General features: G+C 45.8%; 1 protein-coding gene across 1 annotated transcript in view; it reads left to right on the top strand.

Annotated features, from left to right (window-relative positions):
* The first annotated feature begins 4272 nt into the window (after positions 1–4272).
* Positions 4273–12771, top strand: part of DNAJB2 (DnaJ heat shock protein family (Hsp40) member B2) — a 62993-nt gene continuing 54494 nt past the window's right edge. Inside the window, exons 1-2 of the mRNA XM_077447851.1 lie at positions 4273–4431; positions 12433–12638. The gene's annotated coding sequence lies outside the window, so the exon portion shown is untranslated. The remainder of the gene's footprint in view (positions 4432–12432; positions 12639–12771) is intronic.

Here is a 12771-nt window from a genome sequence, read left to right as displayed (position 1 = left end):
ACCTGAGTGGGGGAGGGTGTATGGAGTTAGTTCACATTTTTCTGAAAAGGTGAATTACACTTCAATGAAACCTTAGTGTTCTACAGAACCCTGGTTGAGAAGAGCTTACACTCTAGTCTAGTGCAAACCACAATTTAAAGTAATAATAAACCCACAAAGGTAAAATTGGTCTGTATATGCAGTAAAGCATGCTTGTTATACTCACTGTGGAACCTACTGGGCGAACCCTCTGCATTGTGTAAAAAGGCTGTTTGATCCTGCCTTCTCTGATCCTCCCCTTCTTCCACTGCCCCCAATCCATCTGCTGATAGAAAAGAGCCCTAGGAGGCACTCTGCACATACTCAGTTTGATGTGCATTGCTAGAGATTTTTTTTTTGTAGGTGCATTTTATCAGCACAGGGCCAATCAGCACTGTCCAGACAGACGGTCAGGGGTCATGCAACCTAACAGGACAGTCAGAGGAGAATGAAATTTTCGTATTTAGCAGTTTATATTTACAAAAATAATTGCATTTCCATGTTCTGTGTACTGTGGGAGACCAGATATAGTGAATGCAGGATCCTCGGTTTAATAACACTCTAAAGTGATATTAAACCCAAAACCAAAAATGTAATACTACATTGCAGCTTACCAATCATTAGATGTGGTGGCTGCATTCATTTTCTTTTCTTTGGCTTCTTCCCTCTGTTTTCTCCGAGTGATTTTGCCAGTATCACACCTCCTTAATTAGTGGGACACAACTTTGGAGGAATGAGAACATGAGGCACAGCAGACAGCGGCATTATCAGTCTAGGGGGAGGAGTAGTGTGAAACGTATTAGCAGATTTACATACACTAAGAAATTTAAGCTGAATTCCAGCTCACACTTTATATTCAGTTACAGCAAACAGTTTTTTTTCCTTTTGGGATAAATCATTGTAAGCACCCCTGTCAGTGTTAAATGGTTTGTCTCATTCATGTAAACTGATACATTCTGTTGGAGAGTTTGTGCTTTTAAAGAGCAACAGAATTGCTGGCTGGATCCCCAGATGAAAACAGAAGAAAGCCAAAGAAAACAAATGCAGCCAACACATCTAAGAATTGGTAAACGGCAATAAAATAAATGTTTGTTTTTGGGTTTATTACCGCTTAAGGCTTGGTTCACAACTATGTGTTTCTTATTGCTTTTTGCAGAAATGCATTATAGTCCATTTCACATTGGGGGTTATTTACTAAAGCAAAATCCACTTTGAACTGCAAGTGCACTTGAAAGTAAAGTCGCTGTAGATCCGAGGGGGGCATGCAAGGAAAATAAAAAACAGCATTTTAGCTTGCACATGATTGGATGATAAAATCAGCAGAGCTTCCCCTCATTTCAGATCTACCCTTTAGATTTAGAGCGACTGCACTTCCAAAGGCACTTGCAGTGCAAAGTGGATTTTGCTTTCCTAAATAACCCCCATTGTTTCCTATGTGACTCGTTCACATCTGTGCTTTTTTCAGCCGCTGTATTTTTGGAAAGGATCAGGAACTTTTTTAATAGCAAAACTGTGTGTTATTGGTTAAATAGACATAAATGGAAAGCTGCAGAGAAGCATGTCGTTTTTGTGTTTTTGCATTATTTGCATTTTGCATTTTTTAATCTACCCTACAATACATTGGGCAAAAAAAAAAGCATATAAAATGCAAAACGCATCAAAAATGCACAAAAAAGTGTGTAAAAAATGCAAAAAGCACTGCAGAAACAAATAAAAAGCAAACTAAGGCCTCTTTCACACGGGGTGGATCAGTAATGATCCACCCCGTGAAGATCCGCTCGCTCAGCGGGGATCGCTCCGTTGTCCCCGGTGAGCCGGCGGCGGACAGGGCGGTCTCCGCACACTGTGCAGGGACCGCCCTGTCAGATCTCCGTTCTCCTCTATGGGGATCGGACGAGCACGGACCGTCTTAGGCCCCTTTCACACATGCGGTTGGTATGTCCGTATTTCATCCATCCGTTTGCGGATGAAATACGGGCATACATTCATCCCTATGGGATAGCGGGTGTCTGCGGATGAGCATCCGCAGACACCCGATTTCGTCCGCCTCCGCAACTGTCCGATTCTGCAGACGGAGGAAAATCCTATTTTTGTATCCGTCTGCAGAGCGGATCGGACGAACACGGACAGACGGTCCGTGCTCGTCCGATCCCCATAGAGGAGAACAGAGATCTGACAGGGTGGTCCCTGCACAGTGTGCGGAGACCGCCCTGTCCGCCGCCGGCTCAGCGGGGACAACGGAGCGATCCCCGCTGAGCGAGCGGATCTTCACGGGGCGGATCATTACTGATCCGCCCCGTGTGAAAGAGGCCTTAATAGGTGTGAACCAAGCCTTAAGAGGATTTCCTCTTTAGGGAACAATATAAAGGTGTAAAGGCAAATGATCATCTATCTTTGATTTCCACCATCAGGCTAACTGAGGCTTTACTTTAAGACCCCTTTCACTCTGGGGCGCTTTTCAGGTGTTTTAGCGCTAGAAATAGTGCATGTAAAGTGCCTGAAAACTGCCTCCCATGCCACCCCAGTGTCAACGCCCCAGTGTCATAGAGAGCTGGTCACATTCTCCTGATATGCGAATTGGATGCAGGGAGACCTGCATCCAATTTGCATAGGTGTGAACACAGCCTGAATGAAACTTCAGCAGCAGGAGGGGAGGGGGCGGTCACTGACACAGGAGCAGACAGGCAGGGAGGTAGGGGAGAGAGAGCACAGAGGCAGAGAGGAGAGCTACTAATGATGGAGGCACCTAAACTGACCACGATGTCAGGGTTCAGCTGCCATGATACACCATAGTCAGTTTACAGAGGGGAGGGCAGAACCAGGTGGGATCACCCAGGTTTTTTAGGTGACAGAAGAGGCCAAATGACACAGCACAAGCACTGTACTGTATAACATGCTTTAAGGGAACATGATCAATATTTTCTTTTTTTTAGGTTAAAAAACGCTTTAAATGATTGCTGACCATATACTGTATACAATATACTGTATATATATATATATATATATATATATATATACAATGGAAAAGTGGCTCCTCTGCGCTGTATATATGTCAGTCCCACACATACACAAATCTGTAAACGCACAAGCCTCTGGCCCTCCCTGTACACAAACAGCCCCCCTCTCTTTCCTTCGCAGCCCCTACTTGTAAAGGAAATGTCCCTACCTGGTCCCAGCGCGTTTTCACAAAGCTGACATCTTGCTGACACAGAGGAGCACAGTACAGCCAGCTCACACGAGGGGTGCACATGCACATAGTAGCCAGAGGTGGCAGTAGGGAGCTCGGTGTCTGAGCTCAATGGCACAGAGAGCAGCAGAAGCTGGCAGATTGTTTCTATAGAGCACAACATGGCTCCCCTTCACCTGTCCTGCCTTCTTCTGGCCTGGGTGGGCCCCTTACAGTTGTATTGGTTGTACCCCCCCTGATGGTGGCCCTGCTTGCCGCTCTTAAGCCCCATACACATACTCAGATTTTCTGCAGATTTTTTCCCTTCAGATTTACCAAAACCAAATAATATGAGTTCAAACCTTAGGCATTTCAATTTGTATGCAATTAGGCAGTTCTTTGCACTACATGGTTTTGGTAAATCTGAAGGAATAAATCAGCAGAAAATTTGATAGTGTGTATTGGGCTTCAGACGGCGATAACTTTTGCTTTTTTTTTTTTATCAAAAATATGTAGCAGAATACATATTGGCCTAAATTGATGAAGAAATTCGATTTTTTTTTAATTTTTATTGGCTTTTTAATTGATGGCATTTATTGATAATAGCACAAGAAAATAAAAACAGCAGAGGTGATCAAATACCACCAAAAGGAAGCTCTATTTGTGTGTGGGGGGGACGTCAATATTATTTGGGTACAGCTTCGCACGACCGTGCCATATCCTAAAAAATGGCCTGGTCATGAAAGGGGGTAAATCTTCCAGCCGACAAGTGGTTAATCTTGATCCATGCGTTGCACATAAAATAAAATGTGCACTAAATTTAAATTGTAATAAATGGATGAAGGGTGATGTGCAATGTTTCCGGTCACGCTGATAGGTGGGATGTGATGGGAATACAATGTATCCTCTCGCACTCTCCATGTAACATTTCTCTCTCTCTCTCTCCTCTCCCTGCACTGTGTGTATCCCAGGTGGAATGTATCACAAGGCTGACCACGCCCCGGCTCCTCCCACACACTCCGCACAACAACTCTGCAGTGTGCGGCACTGTCAGCCCACGCCCCGCCCCCCTCCGGTCTAGTCCAATCGGCCTGCTGCCTGGGACGGCTGGGTTCGTCTGATTGGTCGCGGTGTAGATAGGCTCTCCTGGTATATTCTGGACCTTTCTTCTCAGCTGACGGTGACATCACAGCAGAGCTGATAAACCGTCCGGGAGAGAGAAGAGCCAGAGAGCAGCGAGGAGCCCGGTGAGTACGAGGGGCCCTGGGTGACGTCATTACATGGCAAGACAGGATCGAGGGGCAGGAGGGCACAAGACAGACAGACAGACAGACATACCACTACATGGGACAGACAGACAGACCACTACATGGGACAGACAGACAGACAGACCACTACATGGGACAGACAGACAGACCACTACATGGGACAGACAGACAGACAGACCACTACATGGGACAGACAGACAGACAGACCACTACATGGAACGGACAGACAGACCACTACATGGAACGGACAGACAGACCACTACATGGAACGGACAGACAGACCACTACATGGGACAGACAGACCACTACATGGAACGGACAGACAGACCACTACATGGGACAGACAGACCACTACATGGGACAGACAGACCACTACATGGGACAGACAGACCACTACATGGGACAGACAGACCACTACATGGGACAGACAGACAGACCACTACATGGGACAGACAGACAGACCACTACATGGGATAGACAGACACATACCACTACATGGGACAGACAGACAGACACACACCACTACATGGGACGGACAGACACATACCACTACATGGGACGGACAGACACATACCACTACATGGGACGGACAGACACATACCACTACATGGGACGGACGGACAGACACATACCACTACATGGGACGGACGGACAGACACATACCACTACATGGGACGGACGGACAGACACATACCACTACATGGGACGGACGGACAGACACATACCACTACATGGGACGGACGGACAGACACATACCACTACATGGGACGGACGGACAGACACATACCACTACATGGGACGGACGGACAGACACATACCACTACATGGGACGGACGGACAGACACATACCACTACATGGGACGGACGGACAGACACATACCACTACATGGGACGGACGGACAGACACACACCTTTACATGGGATGGACAGACAGAAATTGGGGTTATCAGCACATGTAACCTAGTCAGACATAGAGGAATAGGATGACCAGACATACATGGGGAGTTCTGTTCAGACATACAGACAAGACAACTAAAGCAGACTGTAATACACTGGACAGACACAGGGACATCATATTCTCCTATGTCTGCAAAAGACATACAGACATAGGCTATTCACATAGCAGACACATGAACAGCACCATTTATAGGACATATACATGGACATCAACCTGTATAGAACAGACATACATATGTGTGCGTGTTATGTGTCTATCTATCTCATACAGACATCATCAATACAAGTAGAAGACAGAATGATGTCACCAGGCAGACATGGGAAGAGCTGGTCATATAGACAGGACATGGTAGGGTAACAATAGCCATAGCAGCCCATGCAGAGGCTATGGGCCCCGGGGTTGGAGGGAGGGGCCCCCATTAGGGAGGCTGCTAAACTATAACCTTTCCAATACAGAAGGGCCCCCAGGAACATTGCTGGTCACTGATCCCCCCTCTGTGTAATAAGCAGAATATTCTCAGCTGTCACTGCTCAGCTGGCCTTGTAGATTTACTGCCCTTCAAACTTCTTCTACAGACTGACCTGAAGCTGGTCTGCCGAATGTGGTCACAAATCCCAGATTGTCTCCTCTGCTAAAACCTGATGGGACTGCTGGGATTTGTAGTTCTACAAAAGACGTTTTGAGTATATAGAAGTTTGTGTTGGGTTTATAGAGGAATTGTGTGCAAGAGTATCAATCCTTTTGTCATCATATAAAATATTATTATTATTTATTATTATATTATTACAAAAGCTATACCTTGTTTTCAAAGCACTGCTCCCTAGTAGTTTATTTTTTATTGTTTGTTATTATTATTATTATTATTGCTGCTACAGTTATATCTTGTATGTTAAAATGTTACTAAACCCACAACAGTAAAATAAGTCTGTATATGCAGTAAAGCATGCTTGTTATACTCATTGTCAAGCCTAAAGGGTTAATTCTCTGCATTGTGTTAAAAAACAAAAACAAACAAACACTGATCCGGTCTTCTCTGATCCTCTCCTTCTTCCACAGTCCCCAAACCATCTCCTGATCAGACAGAGCCTTTGGATTTGCTCTGCACAGGCTCAGTTTGGTGTGAATTGCTAGGGAGGTGTTTTTTTTTTCTTTTAGGAGAGTCTATGTGATCCAGGGACTTGCGGTGAGGTCAGTGGCTGGTGAGGCACTGACTAGTATCAGAGCCAGATACACACAGGTTACAAACGCTGTGATCGTTAGAGCGAGAGCAATAATTATAGCACTAGACCTCCCCTGTAACTCTAAACATGTAACCTGCAAAAAAAAATTAAAACGTCTCCTATGGAGATTTTTAGGTACTGAAGTTTGGCGCCATTCCACAAGTCTACGCAATTTTAAAGTGTGACATGTTGTTGGGTATCTATATTTACTCAACGTAACATCATCTTTCATAGTATACAAAAATGGGGCTAACGTTAGTAGTGTGGGTTTTTTTTTTTTTTTTTTTATTCATGAACAGTCCCCCCCCCCCCCCCCCAAAAAAAAAGTGTTAACAAAAAAAATTGCTATGCAAATACTGCGTGACATAAAAAGTTGCAACGACCACGATTTTATTCTGCCGAGTTACGACCCTCGAAGCTCTTATGTTAATGGCAGGTGAAGCCCTGCCTCACCTGCCTCCCCTGACATCACATCTCTGATGTGAGCAGCACCGGGCCAATCGGCACTGTCCAGACAGAGGGTCAGGTGTCCTGCAGCCTATGACAGTCAGAGGAGAATTGAAAACTCCTCTTACAAGCTTTGACCAGACACTGATAGAAGTCACAAGACTGCTATATACTGCTGATGAGAAAAGGTATTTAGCAGTTTATATTTAATAAAAGAATTGCAGTTCCATGTTCTGTGTACTGTGGGAGACCAGATATAGTGAATGCAGGGTCCTGGGTTTAGTAACATGTTAAGCACTGCTGTCTTGTAGTGTATATCTATGTTGACAGCTCTTCCGCTGACTGTCCTTGTGTCTGGCGTACATTATGTGAAGATCAATTACATATTCTTACAGCTGCTGCAGTTGGCCAGGGAGGGGGATACATGGGGTGACACTGAAAAAAAAAGTGTGCTCACTACACTTCATGTTAACATAAATCAAACCCATTTGTGCGCTACCAGTGAATAAACGGAGTATTAAAACATTATTAAACCAATCCAAAAAAATCAAGAAAACTCCACCAGGAGCGTTGCTAGGTCTACAAAAGATTTGGGGCTAGAGCCCATAGCAGCGCAGTAAAGACAGTCGTACTCTTGGGTGGGCATACGTGTGTGTGTGTGTGTGTGTGTGTGTGTGTATATATCCCCAGAGAGCCTCCCCCCTGCATCGGGGTCCCCAGAGTCCCCCCTTAAAATCGGGGTCCCCAGAGAGTCCCCCCTTATATCAGGGTTCCCAGAGCTTTCCCCTTAAATCAGGGTTCCCAAAGAGCCTCCCCCTTAAAAATGGGGTCCCTAGAGAGCCTCCCCCTTAAAATCAGGGTCCTCAGAGAGAGCCCCCCTCCCCTTGGGGACACCTAAAGAGACTCAGGGCCCCAGGTTCTGGGCTATAGCCCCAAAAGCCACCCCCTAGTGCCACCACTGATATCCACAATAATCAAACAATTCTCAACTTGCTCCACCAACTAGTGCAAAAATAAATCTCAAAAAGTGCAAGTTTGCCCCTACCAGTGTGCTCTGGCCACTCACCTCACAATCTGACCCCTGTCTCACCAGTGGATCAGAATAAGCAGGTCCCTTTAAGGTTAATAAAGGGATTGTTCTGGTGTAAAAACCGTTTACTATGCTTCCGTTATGAATGAACACAGTGGGGGTTATTTACTAAAGGAAAATCCACTTTGCACTGAAAGTGCTCTTGAAAGTAAAGTCGCTGTAGATCTGATGGGGACATGCAAGGAAAATAAAAAACAGCATTTTAGTTTGCACATGATTGGATGATAAAATCCGCAGAACTTCCCCTCCTTTCTGATCTACCACTTAGATTTAGAGCGACTGCACTTCCAAGGGCACTTGCAGTGCAAAGTGGATTTATCTTTTGTAAATAACCCCCAGCGAGTGATTGATCACTTACTGTGTTCATTCACTAAAGGAAGGGGCCAGTAAATGTCCATCCTGAACAGCCCCTATGTGAATAACCCCCAAGACCTCATTCACACACATAGCTTTATCAGTTTTATCCTTTCGATTTCGCAGGGATTTTGTAAGTTATGACTGTGTCTGCTAATAATGATTTTTAGTGGTGGGTTTATTTATTTATTTATTTTTTGTGAAAATATCGTTTTGATATTTTCGAGGGGGGGGGGGGGGGGGAGAGATCTTTTTTAGGTAGGCTGTACAGAATTTATAATAGCAGCCCTGATGACATGCAGTGGGGGAGGGTGGTAAATTATTTGATTCCCTGCTGATTTTTTACATTTGCTCACTAACAAAGAAATGATCAGTCTATAATTTTCATGGTAGGTTTATTTTAACAGCGAGAAACAGAATAATAACAAAAATATCCAGGAAAAAAAAGTTATAAATTGATTTGCATTTCAATGAATGAAATAAGTATTTGATCCCTATCAATCAGCAAGATTTCTGGCTCCCAGGTGTCTTCTTTACATGTAATAAACTGAGATTTGAAGCACTCTCTTAAAGTGAGTGCTCCTAATCTCAGCTTGTTACCTGTATAAAAGACATCTGTCCACAGAAGGAATCAATCCATCTGATTCCAATCTCTCCACCATGGCCAAGACCAAAGAGCTGTCCAAGGATGTCAGGGACAAGATTGTAGAACTACACAAGACTGGAATGGGCTACAAGACAATCACCTAGCAGCTTGGTGAGAGGGAGACAACAGTAGGTGTGAGTATTCGCAAATGGAAGAAACACAAAATAACTGTCCATCTCCCTCAGTCGGGGGCTCCATGCAAGATCTCACCTCGTGGAGTTTTAGTGATCATGAGAACGGCGAGGAATCAGCCCAGAACTACACGGGAGAATCTTGCCAATGATCTCAAAGCAGCTGGGGCCATAGACACCAATAAAACAATTGGTAAGCTGTGAAGGACTGAAATCCCGCAGTGTCCATAAGGTCCCTCTGCTCAAGAAAGTACATGTATGACCCAACTGAAGTTAGCTAATGAACATCTGAATGATTCAGAGAAGAACTGGGTGAAAGTGTTGTGGTCAGATAAGACCAAAATCTAGCTCTCTGGCATCAACTAAACTCCGTGTTTGGAGGAGGAGGAATGCTGCCTATGACCACAAGAACACCATCCCCACTGTCAAACATGGAGGTGGAAACATTATGCTTTGGGGGTGTTTTTCTGCTAAGGGGACAGGACAACTTCATTGCATCAAAGGGACGATGGACGGGGGCCATGTACCGTCAAATCCCTCATCCAGGGCATTGAAAATGGGTCATGGATGGGTATTCCAGCACAACAATGACACAAAACACATGGCCAAGGCAACAAAGGAGTGGCTCAAGAAGCACATTAAAGTGGTGTTGCCACCAAAAAATAAAAAATAGTTAAAAATTCTTTAAAAAAAATAAATAAATAAAAGAATTAGAAAAATATATATATATATTTTTTTTATCACCTCTAAATGCCTGTTGCTAGGGGGTCCCTCGTAGTCTGCCTTCTTCAATGCCCGGGCTGGTGACATCACTCTCCCTCGTGCCGCACAGTCATCTGGGACCTGTCAACGGTCCCAGATGACTGCGCGGCATATCACGGCGCCCTGCACCGCTCGTGCATGCGCAGTGGGTGCCCGGCTGTGGCTTCACAGTAAGAATGACGGCACCACTAGCAGAGCGGGGAATGAGGGGGGGGGGCTTCGTCCCCCCCGCAGTGCTGGACCCTGGGACAGGTAAGTGTCCGATTTATTAAAAGTCAGCAGATGCAGTATTTGTAGCTGCTGACTTTTTTTTTTTTTTTTTTTTTAGGGGGCATCCCACTTTAAGCTCCTGGAGTGGCCTAGCCAGTCTCCAGACCTTAAAGCGGAGGTCCACCCTAAAGTGGACCTTCCGCTCATCGGAACCCTCCCCCCCCTCCGGTGCCACAATCGGCACCTTTCAGGGGGGAGGGGGGTGCAGTTACCTGGATAATCCAGGTAACTGCACCCACTTCCGGGATAGCTCTCTGCGGAAAGGGGTATAACTTACGCCCCTTTCCGCAAGTGCCCGCCCCTTCCCGCAAGTGCCCCGCTGCCTGCTGGGAAACACACAGATCCCAGAGGCAGCGGGGAGCGTCCTTATTGCGCAGCGCGATTCGCGCATGCGCAGTAGGGAACCGGGAAATGAAGCCGAAAGGCTCCATTGCCTGATTCCCATACCCAAGATGGCGGCGGCAGGACCCGACAGGCGACCTAGAGATCGGCTTCGGGTGCCGACATCGCGGGCGCGCTGGACAGGTAAGTGTCACTATTTTAAAAGTCAGCAGCTGCAGTATTTGTAGCTGCTGGCTTTTAAAAAAAAAAAAAAAAAACGCGGAGTCCCGGTGGACTCCCGCTTTAATTCCATAGAAAATATGTGGAGGGAGCTGAAGGTTTGAGTTACCAAACGTCAGCCTCGATACCTTAAAGAGGAAGTAAACCCTTCCAAACAACTTGGACCTATAGGTAAGCCTAGATTAAGGCTTACCTGTAGGTCCAAGCAATATCTCCTAAACCTATATGGTTTAGGAGATATTTGCCCGAAAATGGGCACCGCTGTCTACGGCGCATGCGCTGTAGACAGCGGCGCGCAGGCGCACTAAATGCGGCAAATCCAAGAATGGATTTGCCAAATTTGTCGACTCCCGTGCGCATGCGCGGGAGTGACGTCATCGCGGCTTCGCCGTATGACAGCGGCGGAGCTGCGAGGCGCGACTCCCGTGCGCATGCGCGGGAGTGACGTCATCGCGGTTGCGCCGCTGTGATTCGTCGGAGCTGCGAGACGCCACAAGCAACATGGATGCGGCGGACTACAGGGGACAGCGGCGACTTCGCTGGCTCCTGTGTCAGGTAAGTGACACATAATGAGCTACTATGCGATGCATAGTAGTCCATTATGCTTTACCTTTGCAGGGAAAAAAAGAGGAAGTAAACCCATCAGGGTTTACTTCCTCTTTAATGACTTGGAGAGGATCTGCAAAGAGGAGTGGGGGAAAATCCCTCCTGAGATGTGTGAAAACCTGGTGGCCAACTACAAGAAACGTCTGACCTCTGTGATTGCCAACAAGGGTTTTGCCACCAAGTACTAAGTCATGTTTTGCGATGGGGTCTAATACTTATGTCGCTCATTAAAATGCAAATCAATTCAACTTTTTTTGAAATGCGTTTTTCTGTATATTTTTATTCTGTCTTTTCCATGTTAAAATAGACCTACCAGTGGCGGCTGGGGCTTCTTTTTTTTTGGGGGGGGGGGGGTGCAAATAAGGCTTTGGCCTTCTGCCACCGTGGGGGGTCCCCAGGATGGCAGGAAGGTGGCCTGCCGCGGGACTGTAATAATGGGTTCCACAATGGGAGTAAAGGGCTCCGGGATCAGTGAGAAGTGCTCCGGTTGGAGGCTCTTCATGGTTTCTTGCACGGGGGGCCCTAAAGGTTCTAGTTGCGCCTCTGACAGGATACATTTTATATGCAACCAGACACGGGGAGAACTGAGAGTGACATATACAGGATAAGGGGACACATTCATAGGACAACCAGAAACCGTGGTCTAAGCATCATCTACACGGGACAGGAGGACACATTCATATGACAACCAGACTCGGGGAGATCAGCAGAAGACTGAGGGGCTTTACAAACTGCTTAACCACTGTAGATTATCGGCCTAACACGCTGGAATTATCTGTATTTGAGATTAGCCTTTACTATGGGCTGAGTGCCACAGAAGGTGGCTGTGTTTAAAGGAAAGATACAGGGTGGAGGTGGGGTCATTAGATCTCACATGTATCCTATCTGTGTCCTCCAGTTACATTTTATAACACGTCTCTATATTCAACTTTCAGGAACTACGTAGAGCTACAAATAGAGAGACCCCGCTCAGACGAGGAGTGTACTATGGCTTGAGTCTGTAATCCTGACCACCAGGAGGCGCTACATTTTACATTCCAAACTTTGTTTACAAAACAGTTACCAAAAAGTTTCCGTTCTTTTGCCGGTGATCTCTGGAAACCGTTTTCTGCCCTTTGATTGCTGTAAACGTGACAGGAGGGTAAGTGTCTCTCTTTGCTGTCTTTTTTTTGCTATTATGACTTTTTATTTATTTTTTATTTTTTTATGTAAGATTCTGAGGTTGTCAGGCTTGGCAAAATTAATCAGACAGCATTAAAGTGGATCTTCAGCAT

The sequence above is a fragment of the Lithobates pipiens genome, unplaced genomic scaffold, assembly GCF_037356315.1.
Source record: "Lithobates pipiens isolate NorthernLeopardFrog02 unplaced genomic scaffold, aLitPip1_a1.2 Scaffold_22, whole genome shotgun sequence".
Taxonomy (NCBI): domain Eukaryota; kingdom Metazoa; phylum Chordata; class Amphibia; order Anura; family Ranidae; genus Lithobates; species Lithobates pipiens.
This window is presented reverse-complemented; position numbering and strand designations above follow the sequence as displayed.